The 18,549-nt window shown below is 43.5% G+C and overlaps 1 protein-coding gene across 9 annotated transcripts in view; it reads right to left on the bottom strand.

Annotated features, from left to right (window-relative positions):
• The window catches only part of PPP6R2 (protein phosphatase 6 regulatory subunit 2), an 83,651-nt gene that overhangs the window by 54,317 nt on the left and 10,785 nt on the right, over positions 1–18,549 (bottom strand). For 3 of the 9 annotated variants that reach the window (XM_022597047.2, XM_089921536.1, XM_022597043.2), the window contains 2 exons: positions 12,754–12,880; positions 8,706–8,819 (listed from right to left, as the gene is read on the bottom strand). The gene's annotated coding sequence lies outside the window, so the exon portion shown is untranslated. Of the gene's footprint in view, positions 1–7,502; positions 7,573–8,705; positions 8,820–12,753; positions 12,881–18,549 lie in introns of those variants that run through there. The other 6 variants (XM_089921535.1, XM_089921534.1, XM_089921533.1 and 3 more) reach the window with 4 other exon arrangements.

Raw genomic sequence — 18,549 nt, 5'->3', positions numbered from 1 at the left:
AATGGGCAGAAGACCTAAATAGACATTCCTCCAAAGAAGACATACAGATGGCCAAGAAGCACATGAAAAGCTGCTCAACATCACTATTAGAGAAATGCAAATCGAAACTACAATAAGGTATCACCTCACACCAGTTAGAACGGGCATCATCAGAAAATCTACAAACAACCAATGCTGGAGAGGGTGTGGAGAAAAGGGAACCCTCTTGTGCTATTCGTGGGAATGTAAACTGATACAGCCGCTATGGAGAACAGTATGGAGGTTCCTTAAAAAACTAAAAGTAGAATTACCATATGACCCAGCAATCCCACTACTGGGCATATACCCTGAGAAAACCATAATTCAAAAAGACACATGCACCCCAATGTTCACTGCAGCACTATTTACAATTGCCAGGTCACGGAAGCAACCTAAATGCCCACAGACAGACAAATGGATAAAGAAGATGTGGTACATATATTCAATGGAATATTACTCAGCCATAAAAAGGAACGAAGCTGGGTCCTTTGTAGAGACGTGGATGAATCTAGAGACTGTCATACAGAGTGAAGTAAGTCAGAAAGAGAAAAAGAAATATTGTATATTAACGCATATATGTGGAACCTAGAAAAATGGTACAGATGAACCAGTCTGCAGGGCAGAAACAGAGACACAGATGTAGAGAACAAACGTATGGACACCAAGGGGGGAAAGCGGCAGGGTGGTGGTGGTGGTGGTGGTGTGATGAATTGGGAGATTGGGATTGACATGTATACACTGATGTGTATAAAATGGATGACTAATAAGAACCTACTGTATAAAAAAATAAATAAAATTAAATTAAAAAAAATTTGCTTTGAGGATATATATAGTACATACATTCGGGGTTAATTCTCCTTTTAAAGAGATATTTAATACAATCTTTTGATGTACTAATGTATTTCACGCTATGGGGTTCTGTCTGCTTAGCATTTGCCCATTTTTTAAAATAAAAACATTTTGCATTATTCAAACCAGAAAATAAACAATAGCTCAAAAACAAACAAACGAAAAAAGAATCCGCCTGCCAATGCAGGGGACACGGGTTCGAGCCCTGGTCCAGGAAGATCCCACATGCCATGGAGCAACTAAGCCCGTGTGCCACAACCACTGAGCCTGTGTTCTACAGCCTGTGAGCCACAACTACCGAGCCCACGTCCTGCAACTACTGAAGCCCGCGCGCCTAGAGCCCGTGTTCCATGACAAGAGAAGCCACTGCAATGAGAAGCACGTGCACTGCAAGGAAAAGTGGCCCCCGCTCACTGCAACTAGAGAAAGCCTGTGTGCAGGAACGAAAACCTAACGTAGCCAAAAATAAAATAAATAAATAATTTTTTTAAAAAAGTAAAGCTTTATTAAAAAAAACAAAAAACAACATACTGTATACATCAACAGAGAGAAAGAAATCAGTAAAACAAATAATTAAGGCTAAATAATTACTGATGAAAAGCTATGAAGCTAAGTGCAAGATTCAGAAAGAATCCATAAATTGGAGAGGCTTATTATAAAATAATCTGTAATTTAAAATCTACAGGATTTCAGTAACATCAACAAAAAACAGCCTGGCCCAGTGCCCCCCTTCCGCCTCTCCATCTGGAGCCTGACCTCAGTCTTCACACATATCCCACCAGCTTTCCTCACAGTGGCAGCAAACCTCCACCTTACCACTCCCATCCAGAATCCCTGTTCTACTGCTATTAACAAGTTTTGTGTTATCTAGTAACGTGATGAGGAATCCTAATATATCCTTAAATCACTAATCAAATTTTTAAATAAAATAGAATGGAGGTCAGAATTCTGTGGCATGTCAATCAGGAGAGGAGCATGCTAATGTAGTTGTCTTACTGAAGGAAAGCGGAGATACTGTTAAGCTTGAAAAGTCAGAGAAGAAATACCTGGGACTTTCCTGGCGGTCCAGTAGGTAAGACTCCGCGCTCCCAATGCAGGGAGCCTGGGTTCGATCCCTGGTTGGGGAACTAGATCCCACATGCATGACGCAACTAAGAGTTTGCATGTGGAACTTCCCTGGTGGCACAGTGGTTAAGAATCTGCCTGCCAATGCAGGGGACATGGGTTTGAGCCCTGGTCCGGGAAGATCCCGCATGCTGCGGAGCAACTAAGCCCATGCACCCACAACCACTGAAGTCTGCGTGCCTAGAGCCCGTGCTCCGCAACAAGAGAAGTCACCGCAATGAGAAGCCCACGCACCACAACGAAGAGTAGCCCCTGCTCGCTGCAACTAGAGAAAGCCCACGCACAGCAACAAAGACCCAACGCAGACATAAATAAATAAATAAATAACCATTATTAAAATAAAAAAAAAGAGTTCACATGCCACAACTAAGAAGTCAGCATGCCACAACTAAAGATCCCGCATGCCACCATGAAGCGCCCGAGTGCCACAGCTAAGACACAGCGCAGCCAAAATAAATAAATAAATACATATTTTTTAAAAAAGAGAAGAAAAAATACCCATGACAAAAGATCTTAAGTTCAGGGAGGTCACACACGCACAAAAAAGTTAGAATGTGTAATTTTAATCTGCAGTAAAACAAAACAATCTATCCAACGGAAAACAGGAAAGGAGAAATAAAAGCAAAAGTATTAGTAAATGAAAATGTGAAATAAAATGGAGAAATTAGTACTAATACACAACACTGTAAATCAACTATACTTCAATAAAAATAAATTTTAAAAAATAAATTAGTACTAATATAATAATTTCAACAACTGAATATGGGATAAACTAATCAATGCAAAAGAGTTTTCTCAGGTTTAATTTTTAAAAAATAATATCCAACAAAAGACACACTTTAAAAAAACTGAAAAAGGTAGAAATGAAAAGACTGAAAAACATACACGAGGCAAATGTGAACCAAAATAAATTTGAGCCACAATCTTTATGTCTGACAAACTAAAAGTTAAGATAAAGTGAGATGCAAAGGATGTTATAAACAAGTAAAAGGGACAATAGGACAAGAATATATAACCATCACAAAGACAGAGGCATTTTATAGTATTGTTCAACTTCTATAAACTTTACTGCAGCAACTGAGAGAAATCCATAGATGAAAAATGCCTTGGCCCTGGGCATTTATTCTAGAGAAATAAAAAGTCAAAAACTGGAATTGGTCCAGATGGTCCTTGACACATGAACGCTGAAGTGTGGTCCATCCATACCATGGAATGTGACTCAGCAACCAAAAGGAACAAACTACTGATACGTGCAACAACTTGGATGAGTCTATACGGCAGCAGTCCCCAACCTTTTTGGCACCAGGAACCAGTTTCGTGGAAGACAGTTTTTCCACGGATTGTGGGGGGGTTGGTTCAGGCAGTAATGCGAGCAATGGGGAGCGGCGGGAAGCAGCAGATGAAGCTTCGTTCACTCACCCACTGCCGCTCACCTCCTGCTGTGCGGCCCGGTTCCTAACATGCCATGGACCAGTACTGGTCCGCAGCCTGGGGTTTGGAGACCCCTGCTCTAGAGAATTATTGCTGAGCAAAACAAAGCCAATCCTGGGGACTTCCCTCGTGGTCCAGTGGGTAAGACTCCACACTCCCAATGCAGGGGGCATGGGCTTGATCCCTGGTCAGGGAACCAGATCCTGCATGCATGCCGGAACTGAGAAGTCCACATGCTGCAACTAAGAAGTCTGCATGCCACAACTAAGAAGCCCACTTGCCTCAACTAAACATGCCGCAACAAAGATCCCTTGTGTCACAACTAAGACCCGCACAGCCAAAATAGATAAATAAATTTTTTGTTTTTTAAAAAAAGCCAATCCCCAAAGATTACATACTGTATGATTCCATTTATATGTAACATTTTTGAAATGAAAAATTTTAGACATGGAGGACAAATTAGTGGCATGAGGAGCAGGTAGGTGGAGAGAGGGAAATTAGTGTGGTCGTAAAAGCACAGCAATAGAATCCTCGTGGCTTTGGAACTGTTCAGCATTTTGTCTTTGATGGTGGATACACAGCCACACAGATGACAAACTATAGAACTAAACACCTGCACACACAATACAAATACAACTCAGGAAGTATGAGTAAGATCAGCGGACTATATCAATGTCAATTCCTGGTTGTGATTTTTCTACTGTAACTCTGCCAAATATTACCACTGGGGGAAACTGGACAAGGGGTACAAGGGATATCTCTGTATTATTTCTTACAGCTGCAATGTTAAAAAGGTGAATAATATTAATAAGCTCAAGCTATAAAAGAGACACAAAATTCTACACCCAAAGGACAGAGAATACAAATTCTTTTCGAAAACACCATGTAACATTTAAAAATATAAACCACATATTAAACCAATAAAGGAAGCCTCAACAGACTCCAAAAGACCACTATCTTGCAGACTGTGTTCCCCAAACAATAAAGCATAGAAGTTAATATATCAAGGATAGTTTTTAAAAATCAGTGACAAGCTAATCCTAAAATCCATATGGAAATGCAAGTGGTCCAGAACACACAAACAATCTTGAAAAGGAGCAATGCTGGAGGACTCATTCTTCCTGATTTCAAAATTTACTACGAAGTTCCAGTAAACAATACAATGTGGTACAGGCCTAAGGAATGACATGTACATTGATGGAATAGAATTGAGACAAGAAGTAAACACTCATGGGCTTCCCTGGTGGCACAGTGGTTAAGAATCCGCCTGCCAGTGCAGGAGACACAGGTTCGAGCCCCGGTCCGGGAAGATGCCACATGCCGCGGAGCCACTAAGCCCGTGTGTCACAAATACTGAACCTGCGCTCTAGAGCCCGCGAGCCAGCCCATGTGCCACAACTACTGAAACCCGCGCACCCTAGAGCCCGTGCTCTGCAACAAGAGAAGCCACCGCAATGAGAAGCCTGCGCACCGCAACGAAGAGTAGCCCCCGCTCACAACTAGAGAAAGCCCGTGCTCAGCAACGAAGACCCAATGCAACCAAAAATAAGTTAATTAATTGAAAAATAAATAAATAAACACTCAGATTTACAGTCAACTGATTTTTGACAAGGGTGAAAGAATAATTCAATGGGGGTTAGAACAGTGTTTTCAATATATGATGCTGGAACAACTAGATATCTGCATGCGAAAGAATAAATGCAGACCCTTACTTATACACTGTATACAAAGACTTACCAACATAGATCAAAGACCTAAATTTAAGTGCTAAAACTATAAAACTCTTAGAAGAAAAAATCATGTATTTGCCAATGGTTTCTTAGATATGACACCAAAAGCAACAATAGAAAATATAACTTGGACTGGACTTCCTCAAAAATAGTTTTGTACTTCAAATGACACCTTCAAGAAAGTGTAAAGACAACCCACACCATGGGAGAACATTTTCACAAAAGAAAATTTTTGCAAATCATATATCTAAAAAAGGACTTGTACCTAGAATATATAAAAAACTCTTACAACTCAATAATAAAAAGACAAATTTTAGAACAAGTAAAGGATCTGGGCTTCCCTGGGGGCACAGTGGCTAAGAATCTGCCTGCTAATGCAGGGGACACGGGTTTGAGCCCTGGTCTGGGAAGATCCCACATGCCACAGAGCAACTAAGCCCGTGCGCCACAACTACTGAGCCTGAGCTCTAGAGCCTGTAAGCCACAACTACTGAGTCCACGTGCCACAACTACTGAAGCCTGCGTGCCTAGAGCCCGTGCTCCGCAACAAGAGAAGCCATGACAATGCGAAGCCCGTGCACTGCAACAAAGAGTAGCCCCCGCTCACTGCAACTAGAAAAAGCCCGCACACAGCAACGAAGACCCAACACAGCCAAAAATTAATTAATTAAGGAAAAAATGAGTCAAGGATCTGAATAGACATTTCTCCAAAGAAAATATCCAAATGGACAAAAAGCACACAAGAAAATGCTCGGTACCATTAGCCATCTGGGAAATGCAAGTCAAAACCACAATGAAGGGACTTCCCTGGTGGTGCAGTGGTTAAGAATCCACCCACCAATGCAGGGGACAGAGGTTCAATCCCTGGTCCAGGAAGATCCCATATGCCACGGAGCAACTAAGCCCATGTGCCACAACTACTGAGCCTGTGCTCTAGAGCCTGCAAGCCACAACTACTGAGCCCATGAGCCACAACTACTGAAGCCTGCATGTCTAGAGCCTGTGCTCCACAAGAGAAGCCACCGCAATGAGAAGCACGCGCACTGCAACGAAAGAGTGGGCGCCGCTCACCGCAACTAGAGAAAGCCCACACACAGCAACGAAGGCCCAACGCAGACAAAAATAATAAAATAAATTAAATTTTTAAAAAATGTGGTCTATCCATACAATGGAATGTTATTCAGTAATAAGAAAGAATGAAGTACTGATAGCCCCCATGTAGCCTGGTTGGTTTCACCGCAGCAGCACCGAGGCGGCCTCAATGCGCCGAGCGCCCACACTATGCTGCTCTGCGTGACGCCAGCACTGCACACCAGGCCTGGGTCTGCACACACCAGCCCACAGGCCGCAGGTTCCTTCATGGTGGGGATGATCGTACATCTTATGTGTTCCACAAGACAGCACCGGAGCACACACAGAACAAATCTTGACCAACAAATAAAACCAAAATTTCACCCAAATAATCATATCATGCTACTCACTTATTCATACCTTTCACAGAGTCTGGAAGAGTAAACTAAGTTAACATCTACCTATTTACCCTAAATCATAACAGAGAAGTCTAGGCGGGATTTCCACCCTGTAAAAAAGAGTAAGACACTCAGGGGCCTCTGAGAACCCATCCCATCTGCAGAATCTGGTGCCCCAACCTATCTACCCCAGGGCCTGTGTGCTAGAGTCGGCCCAGCTCAACGTTCCAAGACACGGGGATTTCACAGGCTGGTTAAGTTCTTTTCTTTTTTTTTTTTTTCCCCCAATAAATTTATTTATTTATTTATTTTATCTTTGGCTGCATTGGGTCTTTGTTGCTGCGCGCAGGCTTTCTCTTGTTGTGGTGAGCGGGGGCTACTCTTCGTTGCAGTGCACAGGCTTCTCATTGCGGTGGCTTTTCTTGTTGCGGAGCACGGGCTCTAGGTGCGCGAGCTTCAATAGTTGTGGCACACGGGCTTAATTGCTCCGTGGCATGTGGGATCTTCCCGGACCAGGGATCGAACCCGTGTCACTTGCACTGGCAGGCAGATTCTTAACCACTGCGCCACCAGGGAAGTCCCAAGTTCTTTTCTTTTAATTTAGAAAACTAACAGGGTTGCCAACTTTTTCACTCTCCCAAGCCAGGAGGAGGGAGGGAGGGAAAGAGAGAGAAAGAAAAGCAGACACAAAGGGGCTTCCCAAAAATAAATTAATTAATTAAATTAAATTTTTAAAAAAGGAGGAAAGGATAAACTGTCATCTACAGTCACCTTCAATTCAGACAACAATGGCTTTTCCAATATCAAAAGAAGAAAGCCATAATATCAGGATTGAGGATTATGTCTTATTTTTAAAAAAATAGTTTTAAGAAAAGCTCACCTTTGCTCATCTCACCAATATCACATACAGACCAGCATCTGAGAACCTCTATTTACATTACCATTGACACCTGAAATAAAAATAGGTTACTCTCAAAGTCATTCACTTAGATTGACTGTGTGCCTCACTAGCTCACACCGAGGCCATTAAACCAAAAATCTCTTGTGTAGCAACATTTCTGTGCTTCCGTGCATTTTAAGAAATATGTAATCTCATCAGTGGCATCCCTTAAAGAGTTCATAGCAATGGTATTGGTTTAGGCGCAGCTAATTTCACTGCCTAAGGAACTGGTTTAAACTGGTTCTAGAACTGTTACTCAGGTAATACTGCATAGTTCTTTTCCAAACGTTTCAAGATGACTCTTTCTTTTTTAATATTTACTTATTTATTCATTCATTCATTCATTTTTGGCTGCGTTGAATCTTAGTTCCGGCACTCAGGACTTTTCGTTGCGGCGAGCAGGCTACACTCTGGTTGTGGTGTGTGGGCTTAGTTGCCCCGCAGCATGTGGAATCTTAGTTCCCCAACCAGGGATCGAACCCGTGTCCCCTGCACTGGAAGGCGGATTCTTAACCACTGGACCACCAGGGAAGTCCCTTCCAAACGTTTCTTGCATCCCAACAACTATGCACTACTCTCCAAAAAGATGCTAGCATCCTCTTAATTGGCCCTCACCTACAGGCAGGCTAATTTTCCTTCCCTAGATGACCCAGAGGCCCGCCACTGACAGCACATCTTTAGAACAAGCTACTGGCTCACAGAACTGGCGTGTTGACTTGAGACGTCTCTGGTTATATGTGAGATGCAACACAGCACAAGGATTCCCATCACATCCAGACAACAGCCTCCACAGTCTGTCTGGAATGCCAAGCAAAGTATTACCAGCATCTTCTAGACTCTTATCCAACAGCCAAATGAGAGGAACTTCAAGTTCCTCTTGAACTACCTCTTCATTTACTTCTTCTGGTTAGTATAACCATCGGACACAAGGCAGCTTCCAGAGAAATGCTGTCCATACGATCATGCAGGTCCTTGGACAGAGCCCTTCAGAAAAGAACATTCTGCAGTAGAGACTGTTGCTAAGAGAAAATGAGAATCTGAAATGCAGCCTATACCTGTCTGACCAATTGCTTTTTAAAAGTTTCACAACCGAGGTCCTGGCTCTGCTGTGTGACCTGACCTCTCGTGCCCTGGCGTCCTCACCTGTAAACGAGGGACCAAGAGCGCCGTCCACGTAGAGCTGCTGTGAGGCTGAACTGAGCTACCCCATGAAGAGCCCAGAACAGGGGCTGGCACACTTTCTCCTCAGTCTCCTGACTGCAAAGGAGAGAAGGAAACAGAGACAAGGTCACCTTGCCACAGAGCACGGGCTCACTTGCTCATGGGAGCTGACCGTGAGCCTCTCCCGGTGCCACCTTCAAGTGGCATCACACTGGTAGCTCACGTTGGACATGACAGAAGCATTAGCACTGTAGAAATCAACAAATGCTACAAGCCAGGAGGTTTTTGTGCTTTTGTTTGGTTTTTGGTTTTGACTTAAAAAATTTTTTTTTATTATTATTTTTATTTTTATTTTTGGCTGCATTGGATCTTCCTTCCTGCGCACAGGCTTTCTCCAGTTGCAGCGAGCGGGGGCTACTCTTCATTGCGGTGCGCAGGCTTCTCATCCTGGTAGTTTCTCTTGTTGTGCAGCACGGGCTCTAGGCACGTGGGCTTCAGTGGTTGCAGCACGTGAGCTCAGTAGTTGCAGCACTCGAGCACTAGGGCATGTGGGCTTCAGTAATTGCGGCACGCGGGCTCTAGAGCGCAGGCTCAGTAGTTGCGGCTCACAGGCTTAGTTGCTCTGGGGCATGTGGGATCTTCCTGGACCAGGGATAAAACCTGTGTCCCCCACACTGGCAGGCGGACTCTTAACCACTGCACCACCATGGAAGCCCCGTGGCCAGGAGGTTTTTGACTCTCCCAGAGAGCCAGATATTAAACATCTACCAACACACCACTGGAATTCTATTGGTCTGGAAAAAAGCGACAATGTGAGTCCATGGAGAGCAGCGGATACTTGCACAATCAGTCAAACAACAAACAAGACCATGTCTATACTGGGCACAGTCCACTGGGGGTGGCGGGGGGGCGGACCAAAAAGAAGGGGGTGGGGTGGGAGGAACAGGTGAATAAAAATCAGAAGTGAAAAGAATAGCCACAGGACGCCCCTCGTGGCGCAGTGGTTAAGAATCCACCTGCTAATGCAGGGGACATGGCGGAGCAACTAAGTCCGTGTGCCACAACTACTGAGCCCACGTGCCACAACTACTGAAGCCTGTGCACCTAGAGCCCGTGCTCCACAACAAGAGAAGCCACTGCAATGAGAAGCCCACGCACCACAACGAAGAGTAGCGCCCGCTCTCCGCAACTAGAGAAAACCCGTGCACAGCAATGAAGACCTGTGCAGCCAAAAATAAATAAATAAATATATTTAAAATAAGTAAATAAAAATAAAGAGTATGCTTATTTAATAGTCTGTTTCTTTTTTTAAAACACTTATTTATTTACTATTTATTTTTGGCTGCGCCGGGTCTTAGTTGCTGCACGAGGGATATTTAGTTGCAGCATGCGGACTTCTTAGTTGTGGCATGCAGACTTCTTAGTTGCGGCATGCAAACTCTTAGTTGCAGCATGCATGTGGGATCTAGTTCCCCGACGAGGGATCAGAACCTGGGCCCCCATGCACTGGGAGCGTGGAGTCCTACCACTGGACCACCGGGGAGGTCCCAATAGTCTGTTTCTGATAATCCCCAAATCTAAAATCTAAAATCTTGGGAGGGTTGTTTCTACTGGTTTTCATGCATGGTGCCTTATTCCCTTGTGTGCTTGTCCAGTTTTGTCTGTGTGCTAATCAACATCCTTAAAAAATAGTCATAGGTGTTTTCTGCATTTTCGGATGATGGTAACTTCCTCCAGAAAGGTTTTATGTTTGGTCCCATTGCTGCCTGAAGGCATTACCAAACCAGAAAACCTTAAATTCATGCTTCATTTCCCTGAGCCTGGGCTACAAATCCTCCCAAAGGCCGATCCACAGCCATAACTCTCCCCCTTTTCTCCTGCTACATTTAGTAAAAAGCTGGGGGCAAAGATGGAGTTAGGCAGGTACGCTTCTAGCTCACCCTGCCTCTGAGGGTACAGACTTTCAGAGCCCATTTAATATGAGGAGGGCCCCTTTTAGGTTCCCTACCCTGAGAGGACTTCACTTCAGAGGTCGGCAAGGACTCAGAAATCAAAGCCCCACTTTGTCCAAATCAGCAAATGTCCTTTAGGCAAAGGCAGATTCCATCCTATGGTGTTTAAATTACCTTTAAATTACCTTTCTGGGTTCTTCCTTTGTTATATTTTGGTTTAAAACTTCCTTGCAATATTGTCAGTCTTTCTGATTTTTTTCTTTTCTCTTTTTTTTCTCTTTGGCTGCATTGGGTCTTCGTTAGTGTGTGCAGGCTTTTCTCTAATTGCGGAGAGCGGGGGCTACTCTTCGTTGCAGTACACGGGCTTTTCATTGCAGCGGCTTCTCCTGTTGTGGAGCACGGGCTCTAGGCGCTCGGGCTTCAGTACTTGTAGCTCACAGGCTCTAGAGCACAGGCTCAGTAGTTGCGGCACCCAGGCTCAGCTGCTCCATGGCATGTGGAATCTTCCAAAACCAGGGCTCGAACCTGTGTCCCCTGCATTGGCAGGCGGATTCCCAACCACTGCGCCACCAAGGAAGCCCTTGATTTTTTTCTTTAATCCAACAATTTTAATTGTTTTCCACAGGGTGGGGGATGGGAGGATAGCAGGTAGTCCAAATAATCTAGCCTAACAATTACCAAATACACAAAAACACTGATGTTTTTCTGTAAAATATACCTGATACACAATTCTATACTGAAGTTTATATTCTCTCATCACTTTGAGGACTTACTCCACTCTCTAGTGGCCTCTATTCATGCTAATGAGACATCCGTTGTCAACCTAACAGACACTCCTTTGTAGGTAATCTCTCTTTTACCTCTGGCTTAAGGTCTTCTTGTCTTTGTTGTTATACAATTTCAGTGTATGGGTGTGGGTTTCCTTTTACTTATACTGTTTAGGACATAGTGTGCTTCCTAAATCTACAGATTTCTCTCTCATTAGTTTCTGAAAAGTCAACACTATTAACACTTTGAATAACGCCTCTCTTCCTTCTCCCTACTTTTCCATCCTGGGATTCCAACTACACAGTCACAGCACACTTTTATCCTACCCTCCACTTAGCTAGTCTCACTTTCCATCTCCCATCTCTCAATGCTGCACACTGGATAATTTCTTCATGTATATATTCCAGTTCACGAATTCTGCCTTCAGCCATGTTTAATTTATTTAATTCACATATATTGTTTTTAATTTCAACTTATTTTTCATTTCTGAAAGTTCTACTTGGAATCATTTTGATACCTTGGTTTTCATTACTAATTTTTATTCTATTTTGTATTTCTTCAAAAATTTCATACATTATTATATATACTGCATCTGATTATCCAATACCTGCAGACCTTGGGGTATCTAATTCTGCCAACTCCTCACAATGGTGTGTGTCCTGAATATAGAATGAAGCTTGCTTAAACGTAATCTACAGAAATCCCGAGGGCCTACACTGAGTATGCTTTGCTCTGAAAAGGATTTATCTTCTCTTCAGCAAGGAGCAAAAGAGTGCTATCATAATACTCACTGTTTCTTTTCTTTTCTTTTTCTCTTTTGGTTTTTGAAGAGTTAGCTTAATTTTTAAGCACCGAAGTGCTCCCGGGAAGTTGTACCTACTGTAATTTATCCAGCATCTAATCAGATTGCAATGGGCAAACCTTTTAGGGGCATCTACTACAGCTGGAGGCACACGCCCCTCCCCCCCTTTTCAGCTTCTACTTGGAATGTGTTCTGATGGCGGCCATAACACATATAAGCCTATCTCACCTATTCCCCACGGGTGAGACACGGCATGTTCCTCACTACATATGCATGACTGTCCCTGTTTTATTTGGATTACCCTTTGGCTTGGAGAGACCAAGTAACTTTTCCACAACACAGCATCTCAAAACCAGACACAGGAGGGTCAAGAATCCCTAAAAGTCAGGACACTATATGCACATCTTCAAAACTAAAATTCGTGTTGGCATCCATCTTCGAATGTCCCCTTATACAGTATATTTGCATAAATTACACAATAAAACAGAATCAAAAACAATTATCTTACCTTCTGGGGAAACTCCTTGTTTAAATTTTGTATTTAGGCAAAATATAAAAACATTTGGGATTTTCTCTTGGAGTATATGCAACTTTAAGAAAAATTTTTTCATTCAGTAGCCTTATAATCTCTTCACCTGAAAAATAAGAGGAAAAAAACTTATTTTAAGTTCTACTTCTGTAAAGTTAACTCACCAAAATCATAGGGAAAAGGAAAACAAAAATCATTAGCTTTACTCAGTATTTAAATTATCAGAACATTTCATGATTAAGGATCTAAAAACTCCCTTGTCCATGCCTGTTCTACAGACATTGGTACCAATGATACACACCCACTTTAAATCTGGTTAACTAACTCAATGGTTGGAATTTAAGGACATGAGAAGGATCTCTGTGAAGTTGTCTAGTTTCATGCCTACACACTATAACTATCAAGAGACACATATCCTGGTCACAAGATGACTGGACGGCTCACTGATGATCCATCACAACTTCTAGAAGGAAAGTGCTCCAAAGTGCTCCAGGTGTGATCCCTAACACCATTTCCAAATAACGTGACTAGCGCTCCTTGGCGAAAGGACTGACTTCAAGGCATGCAACAAAAACACAGACCAGGGGGCTTCCCTGGTGGCGCAGTGGTCAAGAATCCGCCTGCCAATGCAGGGGACACGGGTTCGAGCCCTGGCCCGGGAAGATCCCACATGCCGCGGAGCAACTAAGCCCGTGCGCCACAACTACTGAAGCCCATGCGCCTAGAGCCCGTGCTCTGCAACAAGAGAAGCCACCGCAATGAGAAGCCTACGCGCCACAACGAAGAGTAGCCCCAGCTCACCACAACTAGAGAAAACCTGCGTGCAGCAACGAAGAACCAACGCAGCCAAAAAAATTAAAAAATAAAATAATTTATTTAAAAAAAAACAACAACACAGACCAGCAGAGCACAGGACTGTTCGTTCTGTATTTGCATGGAAGTCATGATTTTACCTTTTTCTAAAAAATTAATTTTTTTTTAAATTTATTTTTTTGGCTGCGTTGGGTCTTCGTTGCTGTGCGCGGGCTTTCTCTAGTTGCGGCGAGTGGGGGCTACTCTTCGCTGCGGTGCGCGGGCTTTTCATTGCAGTTGGCTTCTCGTTGCGGAGCATGGGCTCTAGGCGTGCAGGCTTCAGCAGTTGTGGTTTGCAGGCTCTAGAGCGCAGGCTCAGCAGTTGTGGCGCACGGGCTTAGTTGCTCCGTGGCATGTGGGATCTTCCCGGACCAGGGCTCGAACCCGTGTCCCCTGCACTGGCAGGTGGATTCTTAACCACTGTGCCACCAGGGAAGCCCAATGATTTTACCTTTTGAAAATTATACTTTAGCAATAGGAGGGGTGGCTGTTCTAGAATATAAGAGCCCTAAGAGACCTAATCGTCAAATATAATATTTAGATCTTGTTTGGGTCCAATTAAAATGAATCAACTCGAAGAGTATATTTTTGAAGCTATTGGGGAAATCTGAATATGGGCTGGTATTAGATGGTATTAAGGAATTACTGTAAATCTCTTAGTTGTAAAAGTGACATGACCACTATGTTTTTAAAAATAAAAACTTCCCTTATCTGTTAGAGAGAAAAAGTGAAGTATTCATGGGTGAAATGATATTATTTCTTGGATTTACTTTTAAAACACTCCACCAAAACACAAGAACCAAACAAATTTTAAAAGTGTGAGAGAGATATTACTCAGCCATAAAAAGAAACGAAATTGAGTTATCTGTAGTGAGGTGGATGGACCTAGAGTCTGTCATACAGAGTGAAGTAAGTCAGAAAGAGAAAAACAAATACCGCATACTAACACATATATATGGAATCTAAAAAGAAAAATGGTTCTGAAGAACCTAGGGGCAGGGCAGGAATAAAGACACAGACGTAGAGAATGGACTTAAGGATATGGGGAGGGGGAAGGGTAAGCTGGGACGAAGTTAGAGAATGGCACTGACATATATACACTACCAAACGTAAAATAGATAGCTACTGGGAAGCAGCTGCATGGCACGGGGAGATAATAAGCTCAGTGCTTTGTGACCACCTAGAGGGGTGGGATAAGGAGGGTGAGAGGGAGACGCAAGAGGGAGGGGATGTCGGGATATGACGCAAGAGGGAGGGGATGTGGGGATATACGTATGCATATAGCTGATTCACTTTATTATACAGCAGAAACTAACACAACACTGTAAAGCAATTATACTCCAATAATGATGTTTTTTAAAAAAATAGACAGTTCACAACATTAAAAAAAAAGTGTGAGAGAAAAAGGGACAGATTAAAAAATAATAATAATAACTGGCAAAGTACCAATCACTGATAAAGCTAGGAGATGAGTACGTGGGTGTTCATTATGTTTTCTGTACATTTGTGTATTTTAAAATTTCATATAAAAGTCAAGCAAAAAAAAAGGCACTCGAAGTTGTGCTACTAAGCCAGGAATAAGTCAGTGTTATCTCCTAAAATAGGAAAATCTTTTTACATCTGTGAAACAGAACAAAGGAAACTTCCTTTACAATAGAGTCAGGAGGCCAGAAGGGGAGCCCTCACCCACTGCTACTCAGCCTCAACCACAGACCCCCATGGAGGAAGGTTTCCCGTTTGCCCAGCAACTCAGCCAGTGAGAAACCATCACCACCCTGAACTCTCACTTTCCTCCAATGGACTTTTGTTCAAAATAGCCCCTCCCAACTTCCTCCTTTTTCTCTACAAAGTAACCTTCCTCTGCTTTGTTCGTGAGACTTGCCTACGGCTTTTGCTATTGCTTGCTTGTGCTGAATTGCAACTCTCTGCTATTCCCAAAGAAACCCATTTTGCTGGTAAAATAACTGGCTGTTTTACTTTTAAAGTTGGCACATCTAACATTTCAAAATTATTAAGCTAAATAATTCAAAATTGGCTTTTCAGCACTTTATACGCAGTTTCAAAATAAGGAAGTATCTCTGTAAGGGCCCTAAGACCTCTACATTCTGACTTTGAACCAGTGCTTCTATAACGTACATGTTCTGGACCAATTCTACTTAGTCTAAGCTGGAGGAAACCCGAAGCAGCCGGGACATCACGGCGGACACGCAGCCAGGGAATGAGTGACACCTTCTCCTCAGGGGGCACAAATTCTGAGCATCCTCCCCGTGCTTGCACTCCCTGGCAGCGTCACCCTCTCCCACGTCCTCCCACTGCAGGTACGAGCGTTCTGTCACCAGTGTCCTCCAGCCCAGACCACGCGGGTTCTTCTTCTCAGCAGGCCCTCAGGATCTCATTCTGTAGCCTGGTTCTCCTGTGACACCTTTCTCCCAAGCCCTATCCCCACCTCCTTCCCTAAATACATGAATTCCCTTCATGTCCACCCAGGTAAGGCCACCTCTGCTCTCCTACCCAGGCATCCCGAACTAGAAAGGGGTCAGCATTCTCATAGGTCCCATCACTATCTTCTATGCTTCCTAATACCTTGATTCAAATACCTGTTTTTGATACTTTTGCTTCCGGCCAAGACGAAATAACAGGGACGAGATTTACAAATGAAATGGTTTTCAAGACACTGGCTATCCTGCAGTGACGAACAGTGATCCCTGACAGGAGGGAAACAAGAGGAGCCCTTTAACTGCCCAGCCTTCTGCCTGACAAGTAGTTCTGGGTAACAGCAGAGACACCAGGTGGGGTCCAGCAGTCCCCCGAGGCCAAGAAACAGCACTGGGAGTCCAGGAAGGCCAAGGCGCTAGAGTCCACAGGCAGAGCACTGGAAGGGACAGAGTCGTAGACAGCGCTGAGGATCTGCGGGCTCCAGCCAGGTACTGATCAACGGAAGTGTGTAAGAAAGGCATCCAAGTCAGGGATTAGTGGGAACCACCCTCCAATTTCACACGGGGCCAAGGAGAGTTACTCTTCCTCCCAGTCACAGTGGAAAATTTCCTAATTTCGGGGCATTGGACAAAGTACTCAGTAGACTTTTGCCTCAGTGGTGGGGCAAAGTGACTCAACACTGGACTCAACGTTACTCTGGTCCCACCTAACAAAGCCTAAAAGCCAGACCCACAGAATCAAACTGTTTCTGAGTAATTTAACAACATTCCAGAACAAAGGTCAAGAATATTTATAGAAATACAAAAATACCCAGCATCCAACAAGATAAAAGTCACAGTGTCTTGGCATCCAATCAAAAATGACCAGACATGCAAGGAAGCAGGAAAACACAAACCATAATCAACCTAGAAACGACACAGATGATAAAATTAATAGACAAGGACAGTTAAGCAGCTGTTGTAACCGTACTCCGTATGTTCAAAAACCTAGAGGAAATATTAGACGTGTTAGAGACATGAAAGATATACGAAGACCCAAACAGAATCATAAATATACTCTTAATCCAAAAAAAGGCAGAAAAAGAGGAAAAGGGAACAGAGAGCACACTGCCAGCCTCGACACCAGGCCACGTTAAGTGGGGCCACCACTCAACACAGTCTCAGTTCTCTTTCCTCATCCCCACCCACCTCCCCAACCACACCAGCACCCACTGCTTCTTAAATATGCTGCTTCTTAAATACAGCTGACACCTTGGCACCTGGGTCCCCTCTGCCTGGAAAACCCTTCGTCACATCTTCCTACCTGGCAAATTCCTGTCTGCTCCTCAAGTCCAAAATTCACCAAAAACCACTTGTCAGGTCACTGAGTCCTTCCTCAGTGCTCTCACAAGAGCACTTCCAGAGAATCAACACACTATAATTATCTAGTTTTACGTATCTTTATTTATTCTGAATTATGAAAAAATTTAAAATATAAAAAGGTCCAGAGAAGAATATAACAAATATCCATGTATTGGGATTTAATAAATGTTACCATTTGCTCACATATGCCGCCTACTTTAAAAAAAATAGTTTCTAATACACTGAAGAATTGACAACCTATTCAACTCCCTTCATCCACAGAGATAATCATTAATTCGCAGTATCCATAACTTCATTCTTTTACTACTTACATAACTATAAGTAATGCATTATTTTAAGAGTATATTTAGGACTTCCCTGGTGGCACAGTGGTTAAGAATCCACCTGCCAACGCAGGGGACACAGGTTCGAGCCCTGGTCCGGGAAGATCCCACACACCACGGAGCAACTAAGCCCGTGCGCCACAACTACTGAGCCTGCGCTCCAGAGCCCGCATGCCACAACTACTGAAGCCCACATGCCTAGAGCCCGTGCTCCACAACAAGAGAAGCCACCACAATGAAAAGCCCGTGCACCACAACGAAGAGTAGCCCCAGCTCGACACAACTAGAGAAAGCCCGCGTGTGGCAACGAAGACCCAATGCAGCCAAAATAAATAAATTAATTAATTTTAAAAAATAAAAACAAATATTTGGAGGTACTGGAGACCAATCAAGAACATGCAGAAACTGGAGGGAACACGCTCTCTGTCAGAAGGAGAGCAAGGAGGAAAGAGGCCAGAGTTCAGGGCTACCAGCATGGCTGAAAATCAAACAGGAAAATCAGAAAAGGGAGCCCCCCCAAACCTACATTAAATTCCTCCCAAATCCTTGGCTGACTCCTAAACAGCATGTGGTGGGATGAGACACCAAGAAACCAAGCAGAAAAATAGGTCAAACTCAAAGAAATAGAGAGTAGAAAAGAGGCCAGGGGGCAGGGGGGTGCAGGGAGAGGTTGGTAAAAGGGAGCAAACATTCAGCTATAAGATGAAGAAGGTCTGAGGATCGGATATAAGAATATGGTGATTGGGCTTCCCTGGTGGTGCAGTGGTTGAGAGTCTGCCTGCCGATGCAGGGGACACGGGTTC

This window comes from Delphinapterus leucas, chromosome 11, assembly GCF_059928025.1.
Source record: "Delphinapterus leucas isolate spDelLeu-1000000601 "Yukka" chromosome 11, BTC_Dleu_Yukka2, whole genome shotgun sequence".
Taxonomy (NCBI): domain Eukaryota; kingdom Metazoa; phylum Chordata; class Mammalia; order Artiodactyla; family Monodontidae; genus Delphinapterus; species Delphinapterus leucas.
Note: the sequence above shows the minus strand (reverse complement) of the source record. Positions and strands in the feature narration are given on the sequence as shown.